At 48.5% G+C, this 21,145-nt stretch overlaps 1 long non-coding RNA gene across 2 annotated transcripts in view; it reads left to right on the top strand.

Annotated features, from left to right (window-relative positions):
- The first annotated feature begins 5,654 nt into the window (after positions 1–5,654).
- The window catches only part of LOC139082921 (uncharacterized), a 28,365-nt gene continuing 12,874 nt past the window's right edge, over positions 5,655–21,145 (top strand). The window contains exons 1-3 of one of the 2 annotated variants that reach the window (XR_011539284.1): positions 5,655–5,762; positions 13,513–13,707; positions 13,876–13,943. This is a non-coding gene — a long non-coding RNA (uncharacterized lncRNA). Of the gene's footprint in view, positions 5,967–13,512; positions 13,708–13,875; positions 13,944–21,145 lie in introns of both variants that reach the window. The other variant, XR_011539283.1, reaches the window with a different exon arrangement.

Genomic DNA, 21,145 nt, shown 5'->3' with positions numbered 1-21,145 from the left:
ATGCTGTGAGGATTAGCTGACGATGCGTGCAATGCTTTTGGAACAGTTGTAACTATTTATACTTAGAATACTCAGACCTATCCGGTGAGCACTAACTCTTATCACCAAGCACACACTGAATTTGCGTCACATCCCAAGCTGCGTCGTTTCTGGACTTAAGGACACGTATGTATTCGGGAAGGAGCTGTGAACTCTGAGGGTCCTCTGCTCCTGTGGGCTCTGAGCTGGTGGATCCGGGATCAGATAGGGAAAGGGTTGGCCCAGGCCGCAAGAAGGATTAGTGCCAGGGTACCAGGGAGCATCCAGGCCTCCTGACTCGTGTAAGAGTCTCCTATGGGTACAATGCTTTGATGTATGACCCAGTTTCTCTTCTCCCCTTGGTCCATCCAGGCTGATTCGGATCCAGGCTGACTCGGATCCAGGCTCGGGCTCGGATCTCCAAGGGTGAGTGACAACTGAAAGTAGAAATAGCCAGCAAGTCTTCATGGTTTTATTTCCAAAGGTCTTAGCCTCAAAGGGGAGGGGAGATTGGAGGCAGACAAACAAGAGAGCATCTTGAACAAAACCCACAGGGAGAAGGATTTACCCTGAGACCCGAGGGACCTGAGGAGAGAGGCGAAAGGCTGGTCGGAACTTGGTTGTGGGCCAGTGCTGGCAGCCATGGAGAACCCACAGTGACACGTGGCTGCACGCGGCTGCCTGTCACTGACACCTTCTCTGCGCACTGCATGCGTGTGCAGGGTTTCGGAGATGACCCTGCTTCGGGCAGGGAGAGCAGCTATGAACTTGCAGCCTGTGACCCAGAAGTCACTTCCCGTCAAGTTATCCCCTCGTGGCACTGTCAGCCGTGTGCTCCAGCAGTAGCCAGGGGCTTTGCTGGTAACCATGTCGTGCTCACACGCCAGCGGGTTTGTGAGCTCCGCGGCTTGTCCCTGGGTGCGCAGGCCTCGGTGTGCGCTGTCCTCATGACTGGAGCTGTCATCAGCCTGTGGGCGGTGTGACAGTGGGGTCCCGGCTCGGTCGCCCTGGGACCCGGAGCTGCCGTGACCTGGACTTAACGCTTTCCTCCCCCAAGCCCATAGGTTGCTGTTGTCACAATCCGATTCTTCCTGGGACCCTTAAGAGGGACAGAAATGATGGCACCGGGCTAAGCAGGAGGCGGGGTCCCTGGCGGATGGAGTCGAGGCACGCCAGGGCCCTGAGGAGCCTGGAGGGGAAGGGGCCAGGCCCCCATAGTCAGATCTCACCCCCACAGTCAGATCTCCCTGACTTCACTGCTGGGGCTGCTGAGGCGTCTCTGGCCCCTCAGGGGGCATGGGGAAACCCGAGTTGTAAAGCAGCTTCTTCTTGAGAATGTTGCAGGTCACTTTCCTCTTTTCCTTTGTGTGATTCCAACAGCATAGACGGCACTCAGATTATTGCTTGGCCTCCCTTATGTGTCCTCTGAGGTCCAAGCCAGGCTGGGGGTCAGTTAATGGGCCGCGTGGATGGAGCCGCTTGCCTGGCTCCGGCCCTGGGTAGCTCCGTCCTGCAGAGCCCGGGGCAGGTGCCTCGAGAGGGGCACGGTGTGGCGGTCCTCCTGGTGGTCCCGGTCCTGGGCCACACAGTGAGGGGCGGGCGTGGGGAGGAAGGAGAGGTGTTGACTGCCAAGCCCCCCTTGGTTGCCGTAGCGATGTTCAGAAACGCCTGCAGATCAAGAGCAGCGGCCCGGATTTTATTTGCTTTCATTTTCTCGTCGGGAACAGCATTAGGCTTAGAAATAAGGGGGATGGACCCCACCACTGGCCTGTGGACCTCGGCTGCCGTGGCTTCCAGATCTGGAAGGTCCATGGGGAGGAGGGTGGAACAGGAGTCTTGCCAGTGGCGGTGGTGGGAGGTGGGGATCCGGGAGACCCCTGTGGGGGGACCCCTGCCAAGTCGTTTAGCCTCCTTTGTGGCCATAGGATCGGGCAGTCTGGTCCCTCCAAGGAGGGAAAAACCAGCAATGCGTCTCTCAGCTTCCAACCACTTTAACTTTCACTAAGAGGCATCAAGGACTAGAAATAGAGCTTAGAGATGGGGGTCCAATTTCTGCTGCTGGGGAGAGCTGATGGGACCAGAAGGGGCATTGAAGCCCATCCATCAGGATGCTGGACAAAAATGATGACGGCCAGGGGCTGGCCCCATGGCCCATTGGTTAAGTGTGTGCGCTCTGCTTTGGCGGCCCAGGTTCATGGGTTCGTTTCCTGGGTGTGGACGTACACCACTCGTCAGCTGTGCTGTGGCGGCATCCCGCGTACAAAGTAGAGGAAAATTGGCACAGGAGTTCGCTCAGGGCTAGTCTTCCCCAGCAAAAAACAACAACAACAACAACAACAACAACAACAACGCAACAATGATGAAGGCAGTGTCCCTGCATCTAGGCAAGGAATGGAGGTTCCAGTTCGACGGAGCTTTCTCTGACGCTCTGTGAGACTGTGTGCTGGCCTCCCCCGGGTGACCCCAGCGCCGCTGCATTAAAAACCTGAATCAGCGTCGCCTCACGGATGATGAGGTGCATGATATCCATTTTCCCCCATGATCCTTGTAACGTCCTGTGAGTCATGTAGAGTGGTTGTTGATGAATCGATCGATTGGTCAATTTGTGGTTCACGCATTCACTCGCTCATTCGCACAAATGTGTGTTAGGAAACTGCTGTGTGCCACTCGCTCTCCAGGTGGACAAAGCAAAATCTGTTCCCCCAGGAGCTTGCTGCCGTCTAGTCGGGGGAGGCGGGCTGTCAGTAAACTGACTCTGTGATGGTGGACGTGTTGTGGAGACAACCGAAGGCAGGCATGGAGATAGGACATGGAGCTGGGTGCCGGGGCAGTTTTGTACCAGGGCTCCAAGAACGCCTCTCCGAGAAGCTGGCGCTGGAGCAGAGCCCCGAAGGAGGTGAAGGAGAGCAATTCTGACATCCAGAGGAAGCGATCCCGGCAGCAGGTTCCAGCTCACACACTCTGAGGCCTGAGCGCGCTGTCGTCTGAGGCACTGTGGCTCAGCGAACAGCACAGAGGGCAGGGAGCCGGGAGCCGCAGCCAGGAGGGGTAGGGCCCAGGTGACATCAATGGGAGCCCCTTTTGGGCATCAATGGGGTTCACGCAACAGAGAGACTTGTATTTAAAAGGATCATCTACTATCTTACCACGATTTGAAAAAAAATCGCCTGCTGAGAAGAGGCTGATGCTCGGCTGTGAGAGCAGGAGTGCGGCGGCTGGGGAGGGAGGCTGGGGCAGAGCGGAGCGAAGGGGAGGGTTTCTGGTTATGCTCTGAAGGCATCGCTGGCGGGACCTACTGAGAAATTAGATCCGGCTTGCGATGGATTTTATATATAATGTTTGAAGGATAATGTTCTAGATGTAGCATAACCATTAACACAGAATGAGAACTGTATAATATGAACATATGATTTATTCAGATATTTCTAGTCCTTTTCATTGCGTCACACTCTGCATTCCACAAGATGTTTTCACAGGTCAGCTCACTGAGTCCTCAAATCCATCACCCTCCACCCTGAAAAAGATTACAGTTTGAATATTCAAGGTGAGGAGATGGAAGCAAAGAAGGAAGAAATGGTTTCTCTGAGGTAACTCGCCTTTTGTTGCTTTATTGTTTATTTTCAAGAGTCCCTTCCATATCTCAGAGTCAAGGTTCTGACGTGAAGCCCTGAAACCACGTTTGCCTCAAGTTGCTTTCTTGCCCGTCTCCCCTCTAGCTGGTGCGTGTTCGGAACTCACAGCCTCTGCCTTGTTGTCCGTGTGCCCAGGGCTTGAATCCTGTGCTGCCCGCCTGAGTAGGATGCTCGGGGACCCTTGGCACCTCTGCGGGCTCAGTGAGGGTGAAACCAGAGTGAGGGAGGGCCAGACAGAGCAGAGGGCAGGGAGCCGAGCTGGGGACAGGCACTGTCAGCGTCTGCACCGTGGAGCGACTCAGCACCCCAGCAAGGGGGGTTGAGAGGCAGAATTCCAGGTCCTCTTTGGAATTGGGGTCAACAGCGGACGACCTGGACAGTGGGTAAGAGGAAGCTCGAGTGGGTGGTCCAGGCAGAGCTGGGTCAGCAGATTCTGACCGTCCGCCTTGAATCCTCTGAAGGATTGTGGCACTCACCCCGGGCACAAGCCTCTGCTGGTCTGGCGTCTGACGGTCTTTCACTCATAGGGCGCCCCGAACAAATGTGGATGAAGTACGCACAGGGCAAGTGAGCAAAAGCAGCACCTTGTCCTCGACGTTCCTCTCAGGGCCTCCTCATGGCTGAGCTGCCGCAGCGTCGCCGGCTCCTGGGCGAGCTTCTGTCCAGAAGTTGAGCTGGCCTGGAAGGGTCTCCCGTTGGAGAGCCGTCAGGCTGCCCATGTGAGTCTTGCCTGGGCCGCGTTAGGAAACTCTGTGTGCCAAGGCAGGACGTGACCCCCTCAAGGAGCGAGAAGGATGGGATGTCTGCTGTGAATCCTCAGGCATCTGTTGATGTGGTGGGAGAGCAAATAGACCCTTTGGTCTATTCCTGTCTAAAGTAATAGATAGACTAGGAGACGCCGCGCTCGAGGCTGGGAACCAGGCCCCCTCGCTCTGCCCTGGTAGAACCAGGGACAGTGTGTGAGGCCGCGTGGTCCCTCTCACTGATAACGTGGAAGCAGATGCCTTATGGGATTTGCGAGTGACCATCTCGGAGGAGCAGAGCTCAAGACCAGGGACCATGCCTATAAAAAATCCCCAGAATCTGGGTCTTTGTAACTTCTCCGTGCACGTCCAAGTCTTGAATCTTTTCTTACATACCTCAGTGCTGTAATGGGATTCTTCCTGTCTCAGTTTTGGCTGAGGAACCAAATTTTGGCAGGAACAGCAAGTGCTGTGTTTCCATGCTTCCACCATTGATGAATTCCAAAGTAAATGGCCAAGACTGTGTAAGCCAGTCCATTGGCTCTTTGTGCCTGGCCTACAGTGACAGAAGGAACTTGAGTCAGAAAGTCAGTCAACTACATGCCTAAGCTTTAGTGCAGCTGACATTTTTTTTTAATAGCAAGATTTTTTCTGATGAAGGAAGCTCTGTGTTGACTTACACTCCAGCACAAGCTCCTTGTCTGGTTCACTGGGACCACACTTTGAGTGACACTGATTTAGGGCATGAAAGCCTTGAGAAGGAGAAATAATTTATTTGGAAGGGCATTGGTGTCCCGTCCCTCCCTTTAGGCATTGTAAGAGGTGCTGCCACGGATCTACTGTGAGAGCTTGTCCACAGTACCACCGAGAAGTCTCAAAGTTGAGGGTGAGGCTCACCCCAGACGGGCCCCCTGAAGGAGAGCTGGCCTGGGTGACACCTGCCTGTGCTCCCAGGATGTATTAGGGTGACGGCTGCCTGAGAGCCTCTGTTGGTGCACAACCAGGACCCCGTACGTGGAGGGCAGAGAGAGAAGGAGGACGGGGCAGGCCACTCCACATTGGCAGGTGGCAGGTTCATAAGCAAGGGGACTGACTTAGGAGGCTTGTCTTGAGTGGCCGCAGGACCAGCAGACATCTGCACCCCGCCATGAGAACCTCAACGTCTATACAGAGGACTTGCCCGGTTGCAGTCACGTGTGCTGCCCACGGTCCCGACAGCACCCTGCTCTCTCCAGGCCGTGTCCTTGGGGCGGCTTCCAGTGTGGAGAAGGCCAGCCGACGCACATTCCAAGGACGGAGGCGGGGTGAGGAGCCTCCGATGGCCAGGTCTGGCTCGAGGGAGAGCGGAAACAGCATTGGCTGTGAGCTGGTGAGTAGTAACTGTTGAAAGTGAGTGATTTGTTACACTATTCTTTGATATTTGCACGTGCTTGGAAGTTTCCATAGTCAAAATATTAGGAAATTAAATAAACAGCAGGAAGCAAGAGGGAGAAGAAGGGAGCAAGAAGAGAGAGGCTTTGTGACTGCAGGAAACCCCAGCAGAAGAGGCTAAGTTGGATTTTCAAATTGAGATGTAAGTGTTGATGGTTACGTGGAGACAGCCTTCTAATTTCAGAGTTGAGACTGAGCTTTGTGACTTCAAATGACTGCAGCACTTTGTAATAACCAGAAATGACAGGGAAGCCCTGGGAATTAATCCTAGGAGCAGATGCGAAAACTAACTCCACTGAGCAAATTTAAAGGGCGGTGGACGTTTCTAGCTGGGGGAAGGCAGTCGCTGTTTTATGTGGTGTGGTTTTTGACTCGGATGCAGCCAGAGGGTGGGTCCAAAACTCTGCCAGCCGTGCGACCGTGGGTCCTGGTTTTCTCATCTGTACAACGTCTGCGAGCTGCCTGTAGAAGGTCGTTGTGTTCGAGACGACGCGCACGAAATGCTTTGTCTAGCAAATGGTAAATGCCAGTGTTAATCTAATTATCATGCTATCATGTTAATGTAACAAGGACGTGGCGATGGAATCAGTGTCAACAAATATTTATTGTGTACATGCTATGTTCCCAGCCCTAGGACAGCCCAGAGGATGCGGAGGATGGTCTGTGAGAGAGAGATATGCAGGGAGAGACTGGAGAGAGAGATGCATTTAGAGAGAGAGAGAAAGAGATAGAGTGTTTGTGATTGTGTCTCTGGGGACCTGCAGTACAGCCCTGAACATAGGAAGGGCCTTGGCTCATGCCTTTGGGGCAGTGCCCCATGCAGCAGCCAAGGCCGTGTCGGGAGCCCGTGGGAGGGTGAGGAGGGCTGAGCAATTCCCTGGGGTTGTGAGGAAAAGTATCCTGCCTGGGCTTAAGAGGAGAGAAGACGTTCATTCCCCATCCCCCCCCGGGTTGCCACAGCTCCACTTGAACCGGCTGTGTAGCCTTTGGGGCCTCATTTCTGTTCTCCAGCCTCAGATTCTTCATCTGTAAGGTGGGAGAAGGGAAGTGGGGGAGAATGGAAGGGTCTCAGAGGTGGTCTTCAGAGCACAGAGCAACACAACTGAGCGTAGATCTTCAAGATTCGTCTCCTAGAAAGGTCTGCAAAACGCGCTAGCGAGAAATCCACGCCCAGCCATCATCACTGTTAAGAGAGTGCTGATCGTGGCCTCCAGAGAATTCACGTCGGGACGAGGTGGGCCGTGGGTCCGTGGGGTCTGCTCTGAGGGTAGGCAAGAGCACTGTGGCAAGTCTAAGCCTTGCTGTGCAATCTCAGGTTTGCGAGAGAGCATTACTTTATTCTCCAAAGTAAATTTCATCTTGCACCTTCGTTCTGTTGGGTAACTGGAAACTTCAGTATCACTTTTTCCTGGGGTTTCTGACGCCCAAGATTGTGTTGAAATCCCAGGGCTTCCACAGGAGTGGTGTCTGGTAGTGGGTGCCCACCTCGTCCTCGCGTGATCTCTCCTTAGGAGTCAGGGCCATCTGGACACTGACCTTTCCGATTGGCATGGCCTCCTGGGTCCTCACTCTGCTTTGTACCCGTGTGCTCCCTGGGGCATGGGATCCTCTCGGGGGCTGCCCACTCTGGCCCCTGCCCCACAACCAGTTCTTTTTAGGGTCTTTTCAGTTGCTGAAGATGCTTCCTGTCTCAGGACCCACAGACCGTGCTGTCTCTCTCTTCTCACTGTCCATCCTTTGAGATCTGTCTCGAGTCTGGGAGTGGTCCCAGCGGCTTGGAGAACATCTCTGCCAATATCTTCTCTTCCTCCTTTTGAAATGACGCTTTTGGAAATAAAGGCTGGAAGTCTCACAGGCTGTTTTTGCTTCCTCTCCGTCACATCTGTCCCCGAGGCACAGAAGACTGAGCTCTCCTTCTAGAAATTATGGCAGGACCCCGCTGGCAGCCTTCACAGAAGCCAGGCCTTTGTGTCTGTTTGGAATAGCCACAAATCAAACCATTCTGAATTGACTCACACCCTCTCCCCACCCGACACACCCCCACCAGCAGACAGGAGGATGAATATTAGATTATGCTGACCTAAGGAATGAGTGTATTTCTTGTTCAGTTGACGTCTTTTTCCTTTGAATTTAATTAATAAAGTGATTAGCAATGAAATAGCTCCATTCGACGTTTTTATGTATTTTTTTTTATTACAAAAGTAATAGAAACACATTGTAAAGAGTTTAAAAATGAGAAAGAAGAGGAATGAAGGAAGAAGGTAATTGGAGAGAGAAATGAAGACAACTAGATACAAATCATTCACTTATTATGTGCTAGACTCCTGGGTGTTTGGTGTGCCTTGTTATTTAATCCTCACCACATCCCTATGGGACAGTGCTGTTACTGTCAACATTTTGCTATGGTGAGAACACTGAGGCACAGAGAGGTTACGAAGCTTTTGCAGAGTCACAAAGCTCCAGGCAGTCTGAGTCACGATCAAACAATACTGTCTCCAGATGTTACATTACCACATCAGCTGGATTGAGTTCTGTTCTTCTCTGCATCCTTTTCTAAATAACTTGCTATTTTGGTTTTGATTTCATTTTTAATTTAGCCCAAGAGAATTTTCTTAATTTTCAAGAACTCTATCTTTTATGATACTGCAATTGTTGATTTTTAATACGATTGCATCATGGTCAGACTGTAGCTTGTAGATTTTTGAATTTGACAAAGCTTTTTCTTTGCTGAAAATGTAATCAATATTGTAAAATTTCCTTGGATATAAGAAAGGAGTCAATTATCAAGTAATCAAAACCTCTGATATCTTTAATCAAATCCTCATTCTTTGTTATTTTTCTCCAGCTTTGCGTGTAAAATCTTAGAAGTGTATTCATATTTTAAATTCAAATTGTATTTGATTCAAGTTTTATTGTGTTTTCAGGAGATTTGATTTGGTTGCTATGTTACTTGGTGCAAAGTGTATGTGATTATTATAATGCCATCTTGGATTATAACTTTTATCATCACGCCGTCTACCCTGTTCAATGTTTTTGACTGTAAGTTGAGATTTGTCTGATATTGAGATTATTGCTGCTGCTTTTTGTTGGTCTGCTTGCTTGCTTATTTTCATTTGCTGATATCCTCGTGTCTCCCTCATTTTCCGTGTTTGTCACTCTACTGTAGATGTGTTTCCTGTGAACAGCATAGAATACAATGTTGTTTTTAACACAGTCTAACAGTCTGTTTATTGATCTGAAAATTTTGGATAATATGTGTTAGCCTTGATTTTATCTCTTTCATTTTATTTAAAGTTTGCCATTTATTTTATTTTACTCTTACCTCTTGTTTCCCAAGCTTTCTTTCTGCAGACTTGATGGAGTGCATTTTTGTTCTCCTAGCCCCCTGTTTTAATCGGGCGGGTCTGGTGTGCTGCTCCCTTCTCTGCTGCTTTCTCTCTTTTATGTTCTAAGAGGAATATCCTTTCTCCCTTCTCTCGATGCTTTGCTTTCCTGCTCGTATCCTTCACCTCCTACTTTTATTCTCCAACAACTGGGTTATTTTAGCCACTTCAGTAATTCAAAATTCCGGTTTTGTATAAAATTGGTCTCTTTGTTTCAAGACCCCTCTTCAGAAAGGGGCCGTTCTGGTGTCTTGCCGCCTCTGAGGGGCCCGTCCTTCCCGGCTGCACTGTGACTCTTAGGTGTGGAGAGAATGGAGGCCTGTTCTTAAACTGCCATCTTTAAATTAAAAGCATTAAAATGAATTTTCCTTGAATGTAACAGAAGGAACTGAAGGAAGAGCTGAATTTCAGAGAAATGTTTCTTTTTCTTTTTCTTTTTGAGGAAGATTAGCCCTGAGCTAACTACTGCCAGTCCTCCTCTTTTTTGCTGAGGAAGCCTGGCCCTGAGCTAACATCCGTGCCCATGTTCCTCTACTTTATATGTGGGATGCCTACCATAGCAAGGCTTTTTGCCAAGTGGTGCCATGTCCGCACCCAGGATCCGAACCGGTGAACCCCGGGCCGCTGAGAAGTGGAACGTGCGAACTTAACTGTTGCACCACCGGGCCGGCCCCTCAGAGAGATGTTTCTTTATCCCGTGCCATGGTTTCCTTCCCAGAAGATCCTTCCAAACCCAAGAAACAGCCTATAAAATATTAACAGGTGGGAGTCAGCTTATTAAATTACATTTTTTGATTGCATACCCTATCAACGATCTCCTTGCTAGGAGGGATAAAAAAATTTGTGCTTTTTCACTTTTTTCCATCTCTATTTCCTTCATGTCTTTATTTTTGTTTATCGTAGTCCTTTTACTTGGTTAAAGCTTATAACATTTGCATTCTGGTCTTTAAAGTCCATAATTGCTTAGTTTTAGTTCTATGTTTAAATAGATTAAATAATTGCCACTAATCTTTTACAATAACTTTTCATATCTGATTTTTAATTTTGATCATTTCTTGGGAATTAAGTCCATTATCAAGTGGTTTTTACAAGAAGGGCTCAGAGTAATGTATGTTCAACACTTAGCATAATTCCAGGCTGTAATCATTGTTAAATATTATTTAATAATAATAAATAGAATAATGATAATACCTTTTATTCTATTGAGAACATTTTCGTTATTCATCTACTGTTTAATTGTTTTCATTTTTTAAATTGATGTTCCTTTGTTCTTCACAGAATAAAATAGTTACCTCTGTTTTTTCTACAGAAAGGTTTGCAGAAGCGTTTCTTTTCTCATCTGCCTTTTTATGTTGGTTTCTTTCACTTTGCAGAAACCTTAATTGTAGTTAAATCTGATGATCTATTCTTTGTGATTTCTTCTATCACTTCTAAATTTACATACTTGATATTTAGTTTTATAGTCTAATTTTTCTGTAATTGGAATTTAGTGTCTTAATATGTAGTTCTGTAATTCATTTAGAGATACATTTAGTATGTGGTTTAAGGAGGAACTCAAAGGTAATTTTTTCCCAAATTCAAAACTAACACAAATTTTTGACAAGTTCTTCCCTTCCTATATCTGTCGAGTGTTGAATCCTAACACGCAAGCACACACACACCACACCCTCCACACGTTTCCTCTCTCCTGGCTGTCTCTGGTTTTCTTTCTAGCTGCCCGTTTCCTTACCTGGACCTCTTACTTTTGTGATGTAGCACTTATCCTCTGCCTTGCAACCAGTGTCGATTGTCTCATTTAGATAATTCTCTAGATCAGCTTCTCCCAAACTGTGTTTTGACGAATTCTCTGCAACATACAGTGCAAAAATCCTGTCACATCTCTTGTTTCTCCAACTTAAACTTAATAATAGATCAAATTGCCACTTTCCATGTTTAACCAAGAATGCTGGGCGTAGTTCAGTCTAAAAGATCTGTGCCTGTGGCACCCATCTTAATTTCACAACGAGGTTGGGAGGCCAGTTGACTGCTCAGTCATGCAAATGGATTCTCTCTTCTCCTCTGTGAACACAGAAGTCTTAAGCATCTTGAGACTGGATAAGGTCACAAATGGCTTTCTTCCACCATTACACTGGGACCACGAGTGATAACTCTCCACACGCTGTCAAACCAAGAGAGCCACTCTGGACAGTGTCTGTAAGACAAACACACTGTTCCTACATCTATTGTAGTGTTTAATAGTTTGTTTTGTTAATTTGCCTTTTTATAAGTCTGGCTTCCCCAACATCATTTGAGTTGCTGGAGGGCAAGAAACATATCCTTCATTCTGCGTCTGCAGTGTGGAGCACAGGATCTATCACGTGGTTGAGGCTTAATTACTATTCATTAGTGAGAGATTTACTTTCCTAAGCCCCACCCTCTCCCCCAAACCAACCTCCACCAACCAGCCAGTTGACCAACCATCACACCATCAACTAGAAGCAGTGGCATAGTTGTCAAGACAGTTTCCCAAATTTACTTAACTCAGTCGTGTTTGTATGCAGTCAGGCTGTTTCAATAATTGGATCTAAATTCTGTGGCAAATCCAGAACTGAATCAGACATGATTCCCCTCCTCAGGGACCTCAGAATTCCTAAACATGGATGACACATTAGCTTAAATATATTCAGAGGGAAACTGATGGGTGCCACACAAGCTGTGTATCAGGAGGGAGGGAGGAGAATAATCTCTTTCCCCATTAACCTTTGGGCATAAGAAACACCATAATTTTGGTCCTATTAAAGACTGCCACATGATTAATATTTCCATCTAAGAAGCAATTAAGGAATTATTATCCAGGGAGGTTGTGACAAAAGGAATTAAAGCACGCCAGCTCTGTTCAGGCAGAATAAGGCTCAGCTTTGAGTATTGAAAATTAAGTCTATTTAGACTCTAAAGGCTTACATTTTGTCCTTAATTTTTGCTCAGCTGCTGTATGGGAACCACTGCGTGGATAAGTAATAAATTATCTGGAACTACTTAGCGAATACAGTCTATGGTGCTAAATGGAATACGTTATCATCACGGTGTGATAATCAGAATAATAAGAATTTAACGTGTAGCAGACTCCAAGGGCCAACAATCTGTTTTAGTCCATTAAAGCACTTGCATTTTGAGATAGAAAACTGTATTTTCCAGTGTTACAGGAGGTGCTTAATTATTTCCAACCATTATTGAAATCGTGGCGGAATCATCTTGCCTCAGTGCTGTAATCATATTGTCTTCACAAGTACATCTAATTATAAACATTTTATCGGAAAATTTTGCAAACCCAGTTGTTTTTTTTAAGGTGCTAAATGGAAAGACTTTCTCCAATGCCTGTAAAACAACTTTTAAAAAAATACAGAAGACATAACTCAAAAATAGGTACGTCTCCCATGCCCACAGATTCATGGAAGGGTAGAGTAGTGGGAAACTTTTCCTTTACCCAGGAGAAGAGAGTGGCCTGAGAGTAGAGTTGGGAGCAAAACCTGTCCTTCCTTATCTTCTGCTGAGGGCTTGGAAGCCTATATGGTATTGTCTTTAGTGGATTTTTTTTTAATGGAAGGAGTGGGATTTTTATGTCCCACTTTGAGAAATGGAGACACGGAGGCGGCCTGTCATGAAACAACTCAGCTGAGCCATGTAGGTAGCACATGGTAGGTCTCTGATTACAGTCAGAGTCTTTTTGCTGCTGTTCCCTCCATGGCACCTGGCTTGGAGCTGGGCTTCTCCAGCGACACTGTCCTCTGCTGTAGCATCAGGGTTTCCTAACTGGTGTCTCTCCACACCTTCAAAGAGGTCGGTGCTCCTCCTGGAAGCACCAGAGTCTGTCAGGAAGGGACCTGGATGTTCCTGTGGGCCTAGTTAGGGTGAATTCATTACTAGAATCGACCTCAATTTAACAAATGTTTATTCAACACTTACCATATGCCAGGCACTGCTCTAGAAGCTGGAGACAACAAATAAAATGAGAACCTTCTCTCAAAGAGCTCACAGTCTAGAATAGAGACGGGCCAGGAGGAGCAAAGAGGAGAGGGTTACAGCAGGTCCTTGGTCTTGGAAGACGTCCTCAAGAATGAAGGAGTCTTATTCCACACTTTAGATGAAAAGTTTCTTTGCTCTGAATTTCTGGATTTCCACAGATCCCAGTGTAGCGACATTCTACTCATGCCTTTCGTCCACCAGCTTCACAAAATACCTGCTTGTCTACACTAGGATTTCTCTCAGCCCTTTTCAGAAATTTTCCATATGATTAACGCGGCATTTAAAAACTTCCATTTTGGGTAGGTTTGCAGGAGATTCCACACAGCTGGAGCTGTCAGTGGGTCACGCTGAGTGATGAATTAGCCAGAACGCAGCTCTGGAAATGCTGTCACTTTCCTCCATTACTGCAGGAGACATGGATGCGTCCCTACATCATTGATGCTCCCAGTAACACTCGAGGTCGACAACAGAGCTCTGCGTACAGATAACCCTCCTGAGGTGAGCCCTGGGACACTCGAGGGGCAGCAGATACGCATGGAGCTCCTCACAAAAGAGCGATTCTCCTCCCCTGCTATCGGCTAACCATGGAACCCTGAATCACTCCTTGGTTACAGGTTTCCTTTTTCTTTCCACCACTGTTCACACGACATGTTTCTGTTTTTCTAGGTGGGACACTGGAACAGTGTGGGGAAGCTGTCTTATCATTTTCTCGGGAAGTCTGGAATTATCCCAAGGTGAGACATGGTGTCTGGCTGAGCGAGCCACAGGTCCCCATCTCCACGTCAGCATGGATATGACTCAGTGCCAGGCAGGTTGTGCTTGTGGGTCAGGACACCCTCTCTCTGGAGCCTGCCTGGGCAGTCTCTATTTCTGCCTTTTTAACCTTAATGCTCTGGGTTTTCATTCCCTGCTGTTCACAGCCCTTTGTGAAAGAGGGAACAAGAAAAATGGTTAGGTTTCTGCTCATTAAGCTACAATCACAGTCGCTTCTCTCTGAGGTGGTACCCGGGGCACCTTGGGTAGAGTTCGGTGGCTCCTGTATTCTCTGGTCAAAGTCTCTTGGTTCGGTCCTGTGGATGGCCTATCACAGTGTTTGTGGTGGTTTAATCTCCAGACGACAGTCTTATTCTTGTCTCTCCTGGTTCTAGGGCTCGTCCTACCCTGAGAGGAAAAGCAGCTGTCATTTCCTTTACATCTGTGTGTGTAATTGACAAGGAAAGCCAAGGAGGGAGTCTGAAGCTAGCTTTCAATTCCTGCTTGCCCAGGCAGGGAGAAAACCATCAGACAGGGGTGGCCCACTGAGCAGTGTTCCGTCAGGTCCAGTGCAACTTCATTTAAGTCAGGTCCTTCCTGTTCGCACGCTCCAGGAGGCCTCATAGCTGCTCCCTTGCTCCTCGGCCTGCCTCTGAAGGCAGGCGCTCTCTGTCCACCAACTGGCCAGTTCTGGCTGCTGCTCCCTGCGTGCTGGGGGTGCTGCCTTCTCTGCTTTGTAGGGTGAAGGGGGGATTGTCCCTCTGCCTCCGTGGAGAGTGGGGATCCTTCATGCTGACACGGAGCGACCCCTGGGGATGCTAGAAGCACAGCCTCGTTTCATCCCCCCTGGAGGATGTGTAGACAGCCTTGGACTTCCCTCGGGGTGTGGTGCTGGTGGTCAGGATCCAGGAGAGCACGTCTGTGTCTCCATCTCCAAGGATACAACTCTGGTCCAAGCCACCTCTGCCTCTACGGGAACTACTCTCTGGAACTACTGTGTGGTTTTCTGAACTGGTTTCTCTGTGTCTCCCAGTCTTGCTTCTTTCTGTCCACTTTCCACCCCACAGCTGGCGTTCTATAAATGAGACCATGACGCTTAAAATCCTCCAGTGGCATCCTCGCCTCAAACCACTCTGCCTTTGCTCATGAATTCGTCCCTGCCTCAGGCCCTTGGTCCTTGCTGTTCCCTCTGGCTGCAGAGTTGGTCACGTGTTTGGGTCTGTTTCGTTCTTCAGATTTGTTCAGATGTCCTCTCTTCAAGTAAAGCTTCCTTGATCCTTAACTGTCACATCCATAACCCTACCTGGCCTGAGGTACCATCTATAACGTCATCCTTTCTACGGTCATCAGAGCACTGATGATCTGAACTCATCTTTGTTGTGGTTGTGGCTGTTTTCGTTGTTCATATGCACAAAGGAAAGATCTCGCTTGCCCGGTCGAGGACTGTTCTCCCAATGCTTGTAACTCAGCAGCCACTCAAGAAAATATGTTGTTGAGTGAATCTCTTTACAAAGCTCTAGGTTTTCAGCTATTTAGCTGCAGCTTCTACAATCATTCCGAAGCCCCATGCGGTCAGGAGTATGACAATGGAAAGAAGCTTCTTGAAATCTTGTCTCTGTGGAGCTGAGGGTTTAGTTGTCTCTTGCAGGTCGGGGCATCAGCATCCTCATCTCTGATTGGAACAGTTTGAAATGGACCAGACAAGCTCTGATGATCTTTCTGCTCTAATTTTGATGATTTCAGTGTAAGATCCTGTCTCTCCGGGGTCCTCCATCCTCTCAGATTCTGGAATGGGAATAATAGCACACAGATACAGATGGCATTCCAGTGGAGGCTGTGTATTTATGAGATGGCTGTATTGACTAATCTTGCTTTTTTTTTTTGGTTTTGGAAAAAAGTTTCTCTGATTTAGTTATAAGTGTGATTTAAAAAAGTTTAAATTTTTTTTGAGAGTAAGAGACTCATGCGTGGGGCGCATCAGTGTTGCATTGAAGAGTTGTGAGCCGCGTTCTTGGAGTGTGCCTGGCGGGGTCCCATCTGGCCACATAGGAGACGGAGCTGACTTCCCTCTTCTCCTCTCACAGGCCCGAACCTGTGGGGGCAGGAAGCTAATTATCACCTCCTAGGATGCTTGGGGCCTCCTCGTGTCTTGAAAGGACTGTCCTCATGCTGGTCCTCACAAAAGATGAGACCCACTCGGACGATTATTTCCTTGGCCCCGTGCCTCTCTCTGTGCGTGAGAGCTTGATGTGCCCAAACTTTGATCATGAGGCTCGTGCAGAGTTCAATGTGGAGAGAAGTGTTGGCTGAGGAGGCCCCAAAGCCCCCCACCTGGTGGTTATAATGAATGTGGGCGTCCACCCTGTGCTGAGTCCCTGCAGGGCTCTGGAAAAGGCCGCTGCATGGAGCCCCCTCCCCACAGGTGTCAAGTCAAAGCGGGGAGTGTCACGCATGCAAAACCTCTGCTTTACCATGGCTCCTGTCGTCCCACCGGGCACTCAGCTGCCAGGAGGCTGAGAGGAGGTGGGTGTGGAAGGTCCAGCCTGTGTAGTCGAAGCCCTGGGAGGATGGGGGGTGAGGGGTACCTGCCAAGATGGAAGATGCAGTGCCTTTGTCAGGACAGACTCAAGGCCCTCTCTCACCAATGTGGAAACTCACACTTGGAGGGGCTGACCCTGTACTGTGCTCTGTGCCAGGCGATCCACGCTCTCTGTCTCATTTAGTCCTGATGACATCACGCAAAGCAGGATTTTAGTTTTAAATCACTATTGCACAGAAAGTGCTCTTTTCAAAAGATAATTGTATTGCCCAAAGTCACACAGTCAGTATCTAGAGGGGAGACGTTCTGGTTTTCTTTTGCTGGTGACAGACAATCACCAAACTTAGTGGTAGAAAATGATAGTCGTTTCTTAGGCTCACAGATTCTGTGGGTCGGGACCTGGGGCAGAGCACGGGGGCATCTCTGCTCCACCAGGGGCTCCAATGACTGCAGGTGTTCTGGAAGGCTGGGCTCCTGGGACTATTGCCAAGAGCACCTACACATGACCTCTACATGTGGCTTGGGTTCATCCCAACACAGTTCCTGGTTTCTGGAGGAAGCACCCCAAGAGGGACCATCAGAGACCAAGCATTCCTAAAGACCAAAGCAGGAGGTACAAGGCTTCTCCTGACCTGGCAAGTCTCCTCGCATCACTGCCTCCCTGCTCTATGGCGGAAGCAGCCACAAATCAGTCCCATTTCACACGGACCCCACGGCTCCATGGAATGAGTGCCAAAGAATTCATGGCTGTGTTTTCAAACGGCCACACAGGATTTGAATCCAGGTCCCCTGACTCTACAGCCATTGCCCTTCCCACTAGACATGTTGCCTGGGTGTCGGAGGCAGTGTGTCCTGGGGGAGGCATCATGGAGAGGATGTTTTCAACATGGTTGCATCACTAGGTCCCTAGGCCCTTTGAAAGAAAATGCAGCCAGTAGCCTCATGGATTGGGAGGTGGAATCCTGGAGTGACAGCCGGTGGCTCCACCTGTGCAGCTCTGATGACCTGCTGCAGCTCTTGTGCCTTGGGTTTTCCTCTATGAGAAGGGGACAGTCACAGCATCTCCCAGCCCATGTGTAGGATTCAGCGCCCAGGGCATGTGAAAGCCTGGAGGACTTTCCAACCCTCTCTGCAGACAGGAGGGAGGCCTCTGTATCCACGAGGAGGTCCTGCCGCCCGGCCTTCAGCTGGCTGCTCGCAGACACACTCAGTGGGGAAGCCAGCCTTCCAGCCCCCCAGAATCCCAGAAGCCTAAGCAGACCCCCTCTGACTATGGGGTCTTTTTCTTCCTTGATTATCTACAAATATCGTGCGTAACAATGTACATAAATGTTGTTCTTTTGCCAATTCATCGCCTCCTGGAAAGTGTGATAAACATGCAGTCACCATATCCTCTTGAAGTCTTGGCCCCACTGAGTACTAGGTGAGTAACCATACATATGTCTTGCAGTCTCTTAGGACCCTAGTTTTCTGCAAAGCAACGATCAGTGTCTCTGTTTCTCAAGAATGTTATGAGATTCAATGAGCTGATAGGAAAAAGTGTTTTCTAATCCGATAAGTGTAAAATATGTTACAAGTTTTTGTTAAGATCATTTCCTCCAGCACTTAGCAAGCGGAGTGCTTCACCCACAGCAAGTGCTCAATAAATATGTACACTTTAGCCTTGATTTACTCCAGACCCCAAATGAAGTTCGTGTCAGAAGGCGATTGGAGCGTTCATCTCCCGTCCTACTTGGGGATACACATCACGGAAGCCCTTCCGTATGGATTGGCCGCACTGTGCTTTTTTCAAGAAAAAATAACTGACCGTCAGTTTAATTGAATAGCTGAGGACCACAGCCCCCACTCCAGGCTCTCGCTCCAGGGCCAAATCGGTGCGGGAAGGACAGTCTGCGCCTGTGATGGGGGCTCCTCCTCCAGGAGACTCTGGAGGCTGAATAAATTTTTGCAGCAACTCACTTCATCCATGAGAGACTCAATAACCTTTATCTAGGAAATGCATTGGAACAGTCCTCCACACATCGGGCCTCTGCAGAAAGAGTGACCAGGACAAACTCGCGAGAGACAAGTCGTAGTACGGGGCCCATTTCTGAATGTTTTCCATCGGCTCCATTTTTATTGTAATCAATGGCCCTGTGTTTTCAGCAGCAGGCGGTGTTAGGCTCCCGCTGTGTGCTCAGTGCTGTTTTAGACGCTACGGGGACCACAGATAGAAGAAGCTGTCCGTGCATTGATGAGAGGCGTTTTGGCGTGTGTGCTGAGAATCTTTCTGAGCACTACACTGACTGCACGTAAAGACCAGACCACGAGGCTGGGCACAGGTGTCAGGGCTGGGCTTGTGAAGAGGGAACAGCCCAGGCAGTCAGCGACTGAGTTGTGTTTAGTTCAATTCCCTCTAACTAGCTATGCAGCGTTGGGCAAGTTGCTTAGCCAGTGCGAGTCTCCTTGTCTTACCTGTTAAATGGGCTCAAACAGAAGGAGAGAATCCACTGGGAGCTGGAGAGTAAAGTTTCGAACTCAGCTAATCCAGTAAACAGTTATTGGGCTCCTTTGAAGGAAAGATGAGAGGAAACTGCCTTGGATGGTGTTTTGATGATCTGTTGCTGCCTAAAAATCTGCCCCCAAACTTAGCGGCTTGAACAACCACCATTTAATGATATCCCACAATTCCATGGGTTGACTGGGTCTCAACTGGCTGGTTCCTCTACTGTATGTCTTGAGATTTCTCATGAACTTGCCGTCAGATGGGGCTGGACCCTCGGCCCCATCTCTGCCTCCATGTGGCCTCTATCTCCATGTGGCTTGTCATCCTCGGGGTTCTCTCCGTATGGCCTCTCTCTCTACCCTGGACTTTTTACAGGGTCAGCCTTGGGGCTCCACGTGGAGGAGTTGGAACTGGTCAGGCTTTCTCAATGCCTGGACTCGCAAGTCTCAGGACGTCGCTTCCCCCACCTTCTAGTGGTCAAAGCAGTAACAGGCCCAGACCAGACTCCAGGGGAGGGGTGCAAGTTCTATCTCTCGAGAGGATTGCAGAGAGATTTGGGGCAATCTTAAGTGTCCCCAAGCACCAGCTCTGAGCCCTTCCCCAGCAGGCTTTTGGTGATGGGGGATGTGCAAGTCACAGTTTTGGAAGACCCAGTGCTGACAGGGAGGTGGGTGGAACCACCACCCAACAGGTGCAGCTCTGTGGCACGAAGGCCTTCAAATTTGACTTTGTCAGGGCTGCTAGCGTTTTCTAGGCTTTCAAGGATTTATTCACATAAACAAACCTCACAGGAGACAGTTGTGTGACCTAGACTATTGATGCGTTTATCTACAATGCTACATTTACTTTTCCCTCAACATAACGTCTGGGAGGCTGAATTCTTCCTCAGACCATTTCAGCCCTGGGCTCAGGCAAGGAGCATAAGGATTCCTGGGGAAAGTCTTATTCAGGGTGGAATAACGCTGCAGAACCATCCCAACCTAGAGTCTCCTGGACCCTTCTCTGACTTGTGGCTTTTGCCCTCTCTTTTCCAAGGACCATGTAGATCCTGCTTCTGCTCATATTTTTTCTTCAGCTATATCAATACTATTGATAAAGGTATAGATTATCATATTGAGGCAAGTCTTGGTCAAATTTGAACATCGTATTCTTTCTGCTTTGACTTGAGAGGATTCAGACGTTTGATGGTGACTCACAGATAACTCATGGCCCTCATCCAGTGTCAGCTTCATTAGAGTAACTCACTGCCAAGCTCAGGGAATGGGTTAGGGCCGTGAGGGCTTCCTGTGCATCACTGTGGGGGAGATGGGAGCTCCAACAACAAGCCACAGCCCAGGGTGAGTGTGATAAGTGCCAGCACTTGACAAATATAGTGACAGTACAGCATGCAAGAGGGACACATTTGTTTCAATTGGTCCAACCTGGGAGGACTTTAATGAGGATTGTATGGAAGAGATATCTGGACAGAATTATGAAACCTGGCTTTTTGAGGGTTATGGAAAAGGACAAAGAAAGCAGGAAGGTGGACTGACACATGGCATTTAGGAAACATGGGTAGATGAGTATGAACTATAAAGGGTCGTAGATACTGAAGTTGTAACAATTGGTGTGATTATTTGTTGCGTCTTGTTTTGAATTTCCCAACTAAGGTGGATGTTCCTTGAAGGTCGAGACCATGTATTATACTGAAGTTTCTTGGCACAGATTTTTAAAAATAAGATGAGATAGCAAGGTGATGGACACTCAAGGGGAGACAGATGTGTAGTCGGCAGACTCATGGCCCCCAAGAGGAGTCTATGATCTAATTCCTAGGGCTGTAAATATGATGAGATGCCACATCTATGAATATGTTACCTTACAGGGAAAAAGGGACTTTGCAGATAGAATTAAGGTTAGTAATCAGTGACTTTAAGATAAGAAGATTATCCTGGATCATCTGGGTGAACTGATTGTAATTGCATGAGTCCTTAAAAGCAGAGGGAGAAGGGGAAGTCAGAGATTCAAAACATAAGAAACACTCAACAAGCATGTTGGCCTCATGTGCCAAGGAAATGGGACCTCAGTCCTACAACCACAAGAAACTGCCAATAACCTGAATGAGCCTAGAAGTGGGTTCTCCCCATGACCCTCCAGACAAGACCCCAGGCTGGCCAACCAAT

This window comes from Equus przewalskii, chromosome 1, assembly GCF_037783145.1.
Source record: "Equus przewalskii isolate Varuska chromosome 1, EquPr2, whole genome shotgun sequence".
NCBI lineage: Eukaryota > Metazoa > Chordata > Mammalia > Perissodactyla > Equidae > Equus > Equus przewalskii.
Note: the sequence above shows the minus strand (reverse complement) of the source record. Positions and strands in the feature narration are given on the sequence as shown.